Source organism: Echinops telfairi, unplaced genomic scaffold, assembly GCF_000313985.2.
Source record: "Echinops telfairi isolate 266 unplaced genomic scaffold, ASM31398v2 ScPeMD7_3533;HRSCAF=4204_1, whole genome shotgun sequence".
Classification (NCBI taxonomy): Eukaryota; Metazoa; Chordata; class Mammalia; order Afrosoricida; family Tenrecidae; genus Echinops; species Echinops telfairi.
In genome coordinates this window covers 12,765,581-12,777,079 of record NW_022107432.1, presented here as the reverse complement: position 1 = coordinate 12,777,079, position 11,499 = coordinate 12,765,581, and the positions used below count along the sequence as shown (strand labels likewise).

The 11,499-nt window shown below is 47.4% G+C and overlaps 1 protein-coding gene across 1 annotated transcript in view; it reads right to left on the bottom strand.

Moving 5' to 3' along the window:
* CILK1 (ciliogenesis associated kinase 1) overlaps window positions 1-10,800 on the bottom strand; it is a 62,247-nt gene extending 51,447 nt beyond the window's left edge. The window contains exon 1 of the mRNA XM_004696353.4: window positions 10,620-10,800. The gene's annotated coding sequence lies outside the window, so the exon portion shown is untranslated. The remainder of the gene's footprint in view (window positions 1-10,619) is intronic.
* Between the last annotated feature and the right edge of the window lie 699 nt (window positions 10,801-11,499).

Genomic DNA, 11,499 nt, shown 5'->3' with positions numbered 1-11,499 from the left:
CTGTCCATTCCGACTCACTGCGGCCCTCGGCTGCTGATGAGGGCTTTGCATCTGCTCATTCATTGGATCCTCAAAGCTGTACAATGTAGGTCCTATTATCCTATTTTACAGATGAAAAAATTGTGATGCAAGTATCTTACCCACTTAATACAAAAAGGACAATCAATGATGTCTCTTAGGTGAACCAGATGCATATAAACCATAGATGCATGAATGGATTTGGTGCTTGTCCTTATTTCTAGCCTTAATCTTAGAACAATTAGTTCTTATGACATGGCCCTGCCTGATGCTCTAACGGTTCTCAACCTGTGGGTCGCGACCCCTATGGAGGTCGAATGCCCCTTTCACAGGGGTCGCCTGATTCATAACAGTAGCAAAATGACAGTGATGAAGTAGCAACGAAAATAATGTTATGGTTGGGGGTCACCACCACATGAAGAACTGTATGAAAGGGCCTCAGCGTTAGGCAGGTGGAGAACCGCTGCAAGATAAAGAGATCACTGAAGACAAAGGTGCTACAGCAAAGTCGGGGGAAGACACTAGAAACCTGGTTACCAGAAAGAACAGTCTAGGGTCTTAAAGGTTTGTTTTCAAACAGCCATCTAAGTGAGGCATCAATTAAGTCCATATAGAAGAAGCACACCAGCCTCTGTGAGCCAAAGATTGTAAATAATTCAAATCTAAAGGAGGGAATAGCATCAAACCGGAACACCTGGTTTGCAGAAGGCTATGAATGACAGTGGAAGCCCAAAATCCATTCCCCATCCATCCGCATGTGGATGAAGCCTCTGGTGAATTCCATCCTAGCGTAGATAAGCCCTATTACCAGAGAGAGAGCATTGTAAAGTCATTTAAGGCAAAATGTAATATCTTATCAGTTGATCTCCCTTTAGACCCATTTTAAGGCTGTTTAAATTTAAATTTTAAAAAAAGTGAAGGGGAAATACATGTGAATTAAGCCCCTGGGGAATCCCCTCAGACCATGGACCAGGGATGTGAATAACCTTGCTCACATGCAGAATGTACTGGAAAGTGGATTGTTACAGATGCAATTAGTTTAAAAGCTAGCATTCTATCATTTGATCTCCTTTTGACCCATTTAAATTTGTTCTAGTTTTTAATATTTACTGCTTTGTTTTTGAATAAGGATTGTTTTACTTTGTTATTCTTTTTAGTTGTATGTTCATTTTTAAATGGTTTTCCATGAATGAAATCCATATAGGTAAATCTATAGAGACAGTAATTGGATTAATAGTTCCTTGGGGGTAAGGCAGGGGAAGTTGGGGGAGATGGGGAGCTAATACTAATGAGTAAAAGAATGAAGAAAATGTTCTCAAACTGATTGCGGTGATAATTATACAACTCTTCTTGATTATGACTGAACTATTGAATTGTATGATGTGTGAATTATATGCCAATAAAACTGTTGGGAACAAAATGTATCTTGCTCGCTTTGCAATTATTATCATCCTTCCCAGTTTGCAGATAAGAAAACTGAGATACAGATTACTTATCTAAGGTCACAAAGCAAGTAAGTGGTGGAATGGAGACTGGCCCCAGGCAAGCTACTCGAAGCTTACGGAAGCGGGTGCCAAAGATCAAAAGCTCACAAGGTCGTGCAAGGATTTAGAAATACGTTGTGTCGCAAGGTCCTAACGTGGAAGCCAGTGCTTGGCCCCACTGCTGACTCTGCCGATTCTGGTGCCAAGGTGAACGTAGACAGAGCAGGTTTGCATGCCAATTTCAACTCAGCACGGACCCGCTGTGGCTCAGAAGCATCTTTCAGTCCTCGTGCTTGCTCTCTCTAAAATAGGGGCATTGTAGCTGGTGCGGTGACACGGTTTCCTCGTGTGGCACTTGGTGAATCCGTGACCGTCAGGAAGCATGGGAGTATCTCGCTAAGAAAACGAATCTGCCTTTCCTCCCAGAGGCTTGAACGCAAGCCGAGAAGAGCGTGTCCTCAAGGCTCCAAGCTAAAACCTCTGCCCCCCCCCACTTCGGGTTTTCTTCCAAAGTACCACTTCTTCGGAGCCTTGTGCCCCAACCGCACAGGCAGATCGAACGATCGGCCCTCTCCAGGTGCCACCCTGCTCACTACCAACCCCTTCAGCCTCGGTGACATGCAAACCCCCCACCCCCACCCCCACCCCGAGGGCTCAGCTAGGACCCCCTCACCAAGCTTGCTCGTCTCTGCCTTTGACACGGCACAGTCCATGTGCACAGAGCAGATCATCAGAGATTACAAGTGATTAATAGGGATTGAATGGTGTGCCCCGGCCCCCCCACCAAAGTATAGATCTTGCCCCTTCTCTCAGTGGACGTGGCCCAATTTGGGAATAGGTGTGCATGTGGTCTCTTAATGTGGCCTTCGGTGGGTAGGGAGTGTCTTCTACTGACCATGTTTGAGGCGTCAAACGGGGAGATTAGACACACAAGACAGGTGGTACCTGGAGATCTCCAAGGAAGGTCAAGAACGCCTGATTGGCTTAGGCAAGCACTTTCCTCGGGTGCTGACAGAGAAAACCTCCTGCTGGGGCACAAATTCATAGCTCCCTAAACAGTGATCATGAAAAATCCATTTGTTTGAAAGCCACCCACAGGTGGTGTTCCCATTACAGCAGCACTGAGAACCCAAGGTCCATGGGTGAAATGTGGATTGGGTTTCAGCTACTTAGCTTCAGGGCCACCTGGGATGTGTAGCCCCTTCTCTCAGTGCATCTGTTCATTTCTTCATGTACAAAGTAGGTAATTAAAGAGTTTGAAGTCATAGACCCTTTTTGAAGTTCCTTTTTTTTTTTTTTTTAAGGGTTTGTCTAGATTTTAATTTTTCCAGACACAGTGATTCTCATGGAGTTACAGAGTGAATTTGAACCACCAACCTTTGGGCTGGCACAAGTGGAAATTCATGTATTTCCACATAAGCACACAAAGAGCAACATACACCCACATTTCTGGACATACAGCCCCGTTCTGACATGGAAGAAGCATAACTACAACAGAACAGCTAGAGCAGGCAGGCTACCGGGCCCTTCCTGGGCAGTGCGGGACTCGCAGGGGCACGGAGTCACTGAGAAAGGCCCCCTCGAGGCCACCAGCCAAGGCTGCAACATCCTTCTCTCTCTCTCACCCTCTCCTTCTCTCTCTCTTTTTCTCTCTCTCTTTATCGCTCTCAAAGGTTTCCAGCTAACCTTTGAAATAAAGGTGATCCTTTTCTTGGCCGAGTGGCTTTGGGGAAAAGCTCCCTTGCAACCTGCCCCAATTCCCTCCCCTCAGACTTAATCCTCGGTGGGGGCAAAGAACATCTGCTCATGGCCAGCAGCTCGCCTATCAGGTGCCCTGCTCATTCACAGCCTGGAAAACAAGGCAGGGACACGTGTTGGGGTTGGCCCTTTGTTTTTGCAATCCTGAGAGTCAGTGGATTCAATGCCATGGTCGCTCCGTTTTTAAGATAGAGAAATGTTTGCCAGCTTTTAATATTCTTAACCAGTGTGGTTAACCAGTCCTATTGACACAGTAAGGGCAAGGACATGTGGAGAATGGAAGGGCATATTTCCCCGGTGAAACTAGGGGAAGGTGCTGCCCATCTCCATTGTTTTGTTGTTTTTAAAGCATTCACTTTAAAATAATGTGTCATTGTAAATTCAATGTCTTTCTAAAAACGTAAGTAAAGATAGCACAAAATCAAACTCCCTGCCTGCTCTGCCTCCCGGAGCACTCTCTACTTTTCTGGGGTCTATAATTCCCTGTGATGGCCACACAGGACTCACAGAGAAAACTCACAATGATGGGAAATTAAGGAAGTTAACAGGTTACAAATGTCTGGGATACAAGTATTCAGTCAGGATATGTTACCAATAGGGCTGCTAATAAAGGCCCAAAGGGAAAGCTGTAAATCTCCGTTGGAAAGCACTCAACTCCAGCGCCATGGGTCAGCAAACCCAGCTCCCTCAATGAAGTGCCCAGAGGAACCCAATTCCACAAGCGAGCCTCTGCTTCAAAGCACTCAGCTTTACTTCTTCCATGAGCTTTCTACCAACTCTGACAACCGCCCTGTCACAACACTCTACTTCAGTGGTTCACAACCTTCCTAATGCCGCCACCCTTGCATGCAGTTCCTCCTGTTGTGGTGCCCCCAACCATAAGAGTATTTTTATTGCTACCTCATAACTGTAATTTTGCTACTGTTATGAATCAGGTGACCCCTGTGAAAGGGTCGTTTGACCCCCAAAGGGGTCTCGACCCACAGGTTGAGACCCGCTGCTCTACTTCTCTCTGAGTTTGATAATTCAAACATACTATACTCGCAACTATGAGTTTGATGGGGGAAAGCAATGCATCACAAGTAAGGATCAGAAACTACTTAGGATACAGCTCTTCACTCGACAATTAGCTTTGCCCAAAAGTGTTCAGCACTAGCTCTATGGTCAGCACATCTAGCTAAGCACAGCTCAACTAAGTGCATGGAAACACCCCACTCTGCCAGCAATCCTTCTATCTAAAGGAACTCAGCTTTCACAACTCATGGGGCAAGAAACCCACTGTTCTGTCTCATGTTCTAGGTTCCCATACCTCTGCTGCAGTCACTTCTCTACCTCTGCTTCTCTGCTGCCATTTTCCATCATCTATGGGGTCATAGCTCTCTGTCTCCTGAATTGATAAGGTTCACCATCAGGATCTTGGGTGCAAAGGATGTACTCCACTCCTGGCTCCTGTTTATGGATGGTAGTGAAACTCCCCCATTTTCTGCCTCCAGGATGGCTAATTTTAAATCTAGTAGGATGGAAAAACTGACCATACACTTCATTCGCATGGTCCCACCCCATGGCACCAAATGACAGTTACAACAGCTCACATTGACAGAGTCCAACCCAGTTACTGAGAAGCCCTAGTGGTGTAGCGGGTTCCATTTTGGGCTGCTAACTGCAAGGTCAGCAGTTCGAAACCACCAGCTGCTCCCCAGGAGAAAGCTGAAGCTTTCTACTCCCATAGAACTACAGTCTTGGAAACGCACAAGGGCAGTTCTACTCTATCTTAGGGTCTGTGAGTCAGAACTGACTTGATGGCAGTGAATTTGGTTTGGGTTTGGCCAGTAAAAGCATAAAAGGAAAGGAAAGTAGAACAGGGTTGACACACTTATTCTCTAAAGGGCTAGAGGGTACATTATGTAGGCCTTGTGGGCCACACCATGTCTTTTGCAACTAGTCACCTCTGTTGGTGTGCACAGAAGTAGCTATAGACAATACCTAAAGAAATGGGCATACCTGTTTGCCAATCCCATGCTGTTTAAAAACGCAGGCAGAGGGCAGAACCTGGATGATCATTTGCCCACCCCTGAAATTAGAAGTCCTGCCAGGAAGCAGGGACACATTAGCATAGTCCACATCACCTGAGGTTAAAGGTCACATGCCTTTTTCTCCTGCAGAGCCTTGTAGAAGGTAAGCTCATCATGGACAGGAAGCATGGTATGTTCTAATGGTATTCCCAGCATCTAGAAGGACCCATGGCCTACAGATACCAGTCACAATGGGTGCTCACACCAAAGACTGGCTGAATGAATGAGCAACTCACACATTTGTCATGGGCGATTTTAACGATGTGGTTTTTCCCGTGTCACCAACCACACACCCACTGCCACCCCAGCCCCTCATCCTCCACTTATTTTGCAAAATCCGGGGTGGAAAACAGCGCCAAAGGGCAAGCCAAGCACAAAAAAACATGAATCGGCCACTACTCTACACACACGTTGTACACCAATTTCGGAATACATTTTTAACAAACAAAATAACACGTGGGTGTGTGCTCCTGTCTCATGCTTCCTTTCTCATTCTGTTTTGTCATAGCTAAGGCAATCTCTTACAAATTCACTTTTAAAACAAAGGCGATGCCCAAAGGACAAAGCTATGAACTGTTATCCTCAGGGAACTGTGAATCCACATACAGGGTAGCCTTCCTGATATCGTCAAGAATAGACTTGGTGATCACACCATAGCCCTCAATCTTGCTTGATAGAACAGAAGCCATGAGGGCAGCCACATGCTGTCACGGGTCACCCTCCACCATAGAAAAGGGAAAATGGACTCACCACTCACCCTGAGCCTTCCTCTAAAGGGCCTCTCACAAGCTCTGGGCTCTCTCGTGCCAACCACTTCAAGGGCTGGTAGGAAACCCCAGCACTGTGGGGAAGGAAGCACACGAAATGGGAGGCACTACTGTGGCCCTTGCAATGTAGAAGCGGGGATTGAGCTGGCAAAAAAAAACAAAAAAAAAAACAGGAAAAACCCAATGTAGGATAGCAATATAACTAGCAATAATTAGTGCAGAGTTAAAAGTTAATCTCAGCAGGGCCTAAATTCAACGTGAGCATTGCATCCAGTTCAGGAAACTTCACATGCATAGCAAAAAAAAAAGAGCTTTTGTCTGTAAAGGACTCTTGCTTTACAACGAAGATACTGAGACCCAACTACTAGCAAAAGCACGCAAGTCAGCTTCAGTGTGCATCTTGTTTTAATGTGTTAATATAGCAGGAACCCTGGTGGTGTAGTGAGTTATGTGTTGGGCTGTTGACCAAAAGGTTAGTGCTCTGAAACCACCCACCACTCTGCAGAAGAAAGATGAGGCTGTCTAAATCCTGTAATGACGTACAGTCTCAGAAACACACAGGGGCTATAGAGTCTCTATGGGTCAGAATTGACTTAACGGTAGTACGTTTGGCTAGGTATAATACCAGTTTTAATTGTTTATGAAAATGATTCCCACTTCCCTTTTGGTAAGGAGTCTTGGCGGTTTCACATTTAGCTTCCTGATCCCATGAACAGATACAGTCTTGGAAACGCACAGGGGGAAGTTCCACCCTGCCCGACAGGGTCACTGTGAGCTGGAGTAGATGCGATGGCAGTGAGTTTGGTTTGGGTTGGTCCCTTTGGGTCAATGGTATGTGCATATCTTACTCATCCTGAACCCACACACATTCAAAGAAGATGGATCTTCACAGATGAACTTCCAACTGAAACATCACAAGTCAGCTCACAAAGGACTTGATTCCAGCCGGTGCAGATTCCCACTCTCCAAGCACCCAGAGTCAGCCATTGGCTTCCTATGCCAGGATAGTTCTATGTCCTTGGAAGGAAACCGTGACCGGAAACTTCCCACTTGTACTGTGCGGTTCCCTAAGATCTGTCGACAGTTCAGTAGAGCTCACTAGGTGCGGGGAGATGTGCAGTGACTGCCCCCAGCAACTGTGAGGACCACCTCAAGATGAACCTGCACGGCGAGTCTTACATTTTTGGCTGCAAATGAAGACACCCTGATTATTGTTATTTTTCTTCTTCTTTTCTCTCCGCCGCAACACTTCCTCAGCCTTTCAATGCACTTTGCTTCAGGCAATAATAGTGTGCTTTTTATAAAGTAACCAACACAGGACTTTTAACAAGGAAGCGAAAGCCGCGTGTCAAAGGTAGGCACAATGATAACCTAGAGCATAGCTGTACTTTCACCCCCAACGATACGCGCGCGGGTTATCAGGCACACCTCTGTTTGTGCATTTCCCCGGGCCCCCACAAACGCCGAGGCTCACAGAGAGATTTCTGAAGCTCCCATCACAGGCCCTCCTCAGAACTCCCTGGTTGCTAAAGACCTCTGGGGGAAGAGTCAGGAGTACTGTCAAACATCATTCACAAGCTTACAAATCAATGTCTACTGAAAAGACATCACACTGAGGAGCCTGCCAAGAACCCCCTAGAAAGGTAGTCCTGCAAGAACATACACTTACACACGCCCCGCAAGCAGGAAAACGCATTTCGTAAGGGCAGATATCGGTAGCAGGGCTAAGTCCAATTATGCAGGTTTCTGCACAAGGAAATGGAGGCATTTGACACAAGAGCAGCCGTGAGAGGGGGAAATGAAAAAGGCAGTAGTGTTCCTGGCAAGAGTCAGATGGAAAAACAGCAGCAAATCTCAGAAGCCGAACTGGAGCAAGCACAGCTCAAACTCAAGCCGTTTTAAGGAAGCACGGGACAGGACTCAGGAAGGGTTCATGGCAATGGTTGCCCCAGGCCTCTGCACCCTCAAGTGCAGTCATGACTGTGATCTGCAAGTCAGTCAACAAACAGTCACCCAATAAAGTATTATACACGTTACAAATCCCGTCATTGTGGAGGGATAAAGACAATCTACATATGCCCGGGACTATGTAGACACTGAAGAGTTCCTTCACTCTACAACCAGCGAAGAGAAGTGTCTTCCTCGTGTTTCCCATCAGAGAACTGAGAATTCCACAGGGCCAAACAACTTCATGGACTCAGGCCCTGACCCCAATTCTGCTGACTTCAAAGCCTATGATACCACATTACCATACCATTAAGTATGGCTCTTGTCCTAAAGAGGATTAAAAAGAACTAAGCCCAGGAGAGAGCAATACAGCCAACCCAGTGATGAAGGACTAACAAACTAGTGTCTGAGGAGTGTGACGAACAGGAAAGGAAATGAGTAGCTAGAGACGATATTGTGAAAGAGGTGGCTTTCGGGGTCCCCCTGGGAGGATGGGTAGAATTTGGATAGGAGAGTGGAGCAAAGAAGAGAGTGTCTCTGGAAAGAGCTACCTGCACAGTGACGCCAGGGGCACGACGAGCCTGGCCCCTGGGCAGGAGAGAAGGAAGAGGACACTGCAGAAAGCAAAAGGCTCTAAAGGCCCAACCGAAAATTGGGTCAACCTAGGAAGAGCAAGGCCTGGTTACTGAAGGCCTTGAAAAATCAGGCCAATTATTGAGACACTAAGGTGACAGTAGGAGGAGGGATTGAAGGTCCAACGGCAAGGCCAGACAGACAAGATGATAAATAAATAATAAATAAATAATATGGGCAACAGGAAGTTGACCAGGCCAGAAGGAGTGGTCTCATTCATTCATTCATTCATTCAGCAAATATGTACTGAGGGCTTACCAGGCACCAGCCTTGGGAGGCCCCCTCAGAGGCTGCGCTAGTGCTGCACAGGGGCAAGGCAAGGCTCGGGATTAGAACAGTGGGAGAGAGTTACACACAGCACATTCCAAGGAGCGCCATGACTCACTGAGCTCAGGAAGGAAGAAAGCTAAAGTTCAGTTCCTAAGTTCCAAGAGAGCTATGGCGTCCACTCTCCCAAGGTCCTCCCACAGTAATGAGAACAAAACATACAACCAAAGTATGAAAGGGGCTTGGTCATTGATTTTCTTTAATATATAAAAAGGAAAGCCTTCCTGATGCCGGATAGTCAATAAATAAAACCCCAAGTGTCCCATTAGTTTTACGACGGTGGGTCCTTCTGCGCAGTCCTTAGGTGGTATGGAACTAAATAAATTAACTAAATTAAAAGAACAAAATACGCCATTTCTTTGCAACCCAATGCTGCGTTGCATTGGCAAGAATTCCAGGAGTGTGACTGTTCAGATCCACTCCATCCGCTCTCCAACACAGCCCTCCGCCAACTGACACAAGGCCAGCCCCATGAGATACGTGGCTGCCACCGGCCTGCCAAAGCCCAGGTTCTGACTTTGGGAAAGAGAGCAAAGCTGCGTGGAAAGAGGGACACAAAAAGTGGCAGGGCCCCCACAGGGCCAGGTGGGGACGATTTCCACCAGCCCTGGTCCTCAAGGAGGCAGGCAGACCTTCCACAAGCTATCGAATTACAGCGCTTTGTTAAGAAACTATTTCAAATGTGCATGCACAACTAACTCCTAGCCCAGCAGCATATGGTGGGGACGCTCAAACTTCTTAATAATGTATATAAATGGACTACCTAGTCAACACATGTTGACTGCCTAAGTTCAAAGCTTGTTTTCATTGTATATGCGGTGGCGGTCCAGTTCACGGCTGACTGGGGGCACCTCCAGAAGGCCCCACTCAATGGGAAAGGTGAGTAACGAATGCTGTAAAGTATTAAACTTCTGTGACTACAAAGAGAGCCGAATCTTAGCGCTTCCATCGACCCTGCGTGCAAAACTCAACAACATTCTCCCCGCAGAGCCCCGCTTTGACAAAAGCAGATGTTTCATTTAATTAGATAAGTGGACTTGAATCAATACCCTTTTGTGTAGAACGTGGCTTGAAATAACCTAAAATTAAACCTTGAATGTTAAAGTGTCACACACTTTAAAAGGAACATTACAAAAGACACGATTGTTCTGGGAAATCCTGCCACATCCCTCTCCCAGCATCTACTCAGACTGGTAAGAAGGAGATCAGAGCAGAAAGAAATGCAGTGGAAAATGGTTACGGTTGCCCATGAGCGTCAGAGGATTCTGGCTCAGACCCCTTGCGGGACAGCCAAGGGCCTAGTCAGGAAATTCCAAGAACAACTCCTTAACAGCCCCCGAAAAGGGTTTCACATCAGCCAAACATCTTCCGCCTCTCCTAAGGCCAAACGGTAATCACCCACCGACCTCCCAGACTCCCAGACACGGGAGTTTTCCGGCTCGGAGGGAGAAATCCACATGACCACGAAAAGAAGAAACTACAGCCCATTAGCCTCTTCCTCCCATCCGGTCCCTTGTGGGGCCACCAAACTAGAGTCCCCCGGTAGCCGCAGTCCATCACGCCGAGTGACAGGTCGCCGGGGAGAAGCCCCTAAATCCTTGATCCCCACTTACTGTGGCCGCGAACGCAGGCTGGGGCCCGCCCCTGCGGTGAGCGCGGCTTCTGGGCCAGCGGGGCGCAGCAGCCCGCTTGGGAACTGGAAACGGGGGCGATCCCCGCTAGGAGGGGCCGAGGGGTCCTTGCAGGGACGCCCGGAAGGTCCGGCGAGTCGCTCGGGCCGCGCGGCGCATGGCAGTGCAGCGGGAGCTGGGTTGCTTTCCAGCCTCCGGCAGGAAAACAAACAAAAGACAAGGTGGCTTCTGGTAGGGACGCCCGGCCGCTCTCCCTGGGAAAAGTTACCCTGCAGCTCCCCTCGCTGGCCCTGCGCGTCCCTGCACCGCGGCCAGGCGGCCCAAGGGGCGCGGAGATGCTCGAGCGCTGTCGCCCAGGGGCGAGGCGAGGTGGAGCCCAGATCCCTGCAAGGATCGGGCTCACCACTCCTAAAGGTCTACTTGCATGGTCGGCCGTTCCACGCAGAGGACTTTAGAAACGGATTCATGCTCTGAGAGCATTTTTAACCCATCGTAAAATCCTTTTCCTGATGTCTATTCGTTTGAATTTGAAGAGCTTTTTATATTGTTAAGCGGCTTTAGATGAGAAGACTAGATAGTTAACTGACCAGAGAGCTAGACAGATGTCTTTCTGTGTGTATTCGGTTATATGAACATCAGATAGTTTTAAACATATTTACTTATGTTCGTACGTGCTGTTGGAAACAGGACTTGAAAACCACCCAAATAATGCCTGGCCTCAAAACTTTGAAGAACCTGTTTAAATTTTACCCGGTGGTTCTGAACATGCTCATAGCAAAGCAGCCCTTTCACTCATTTGGATCCATCTTTCAGTTAAATCTCCCAACTACCACCATATCAATTTTTCAATTTTTTGCTCACT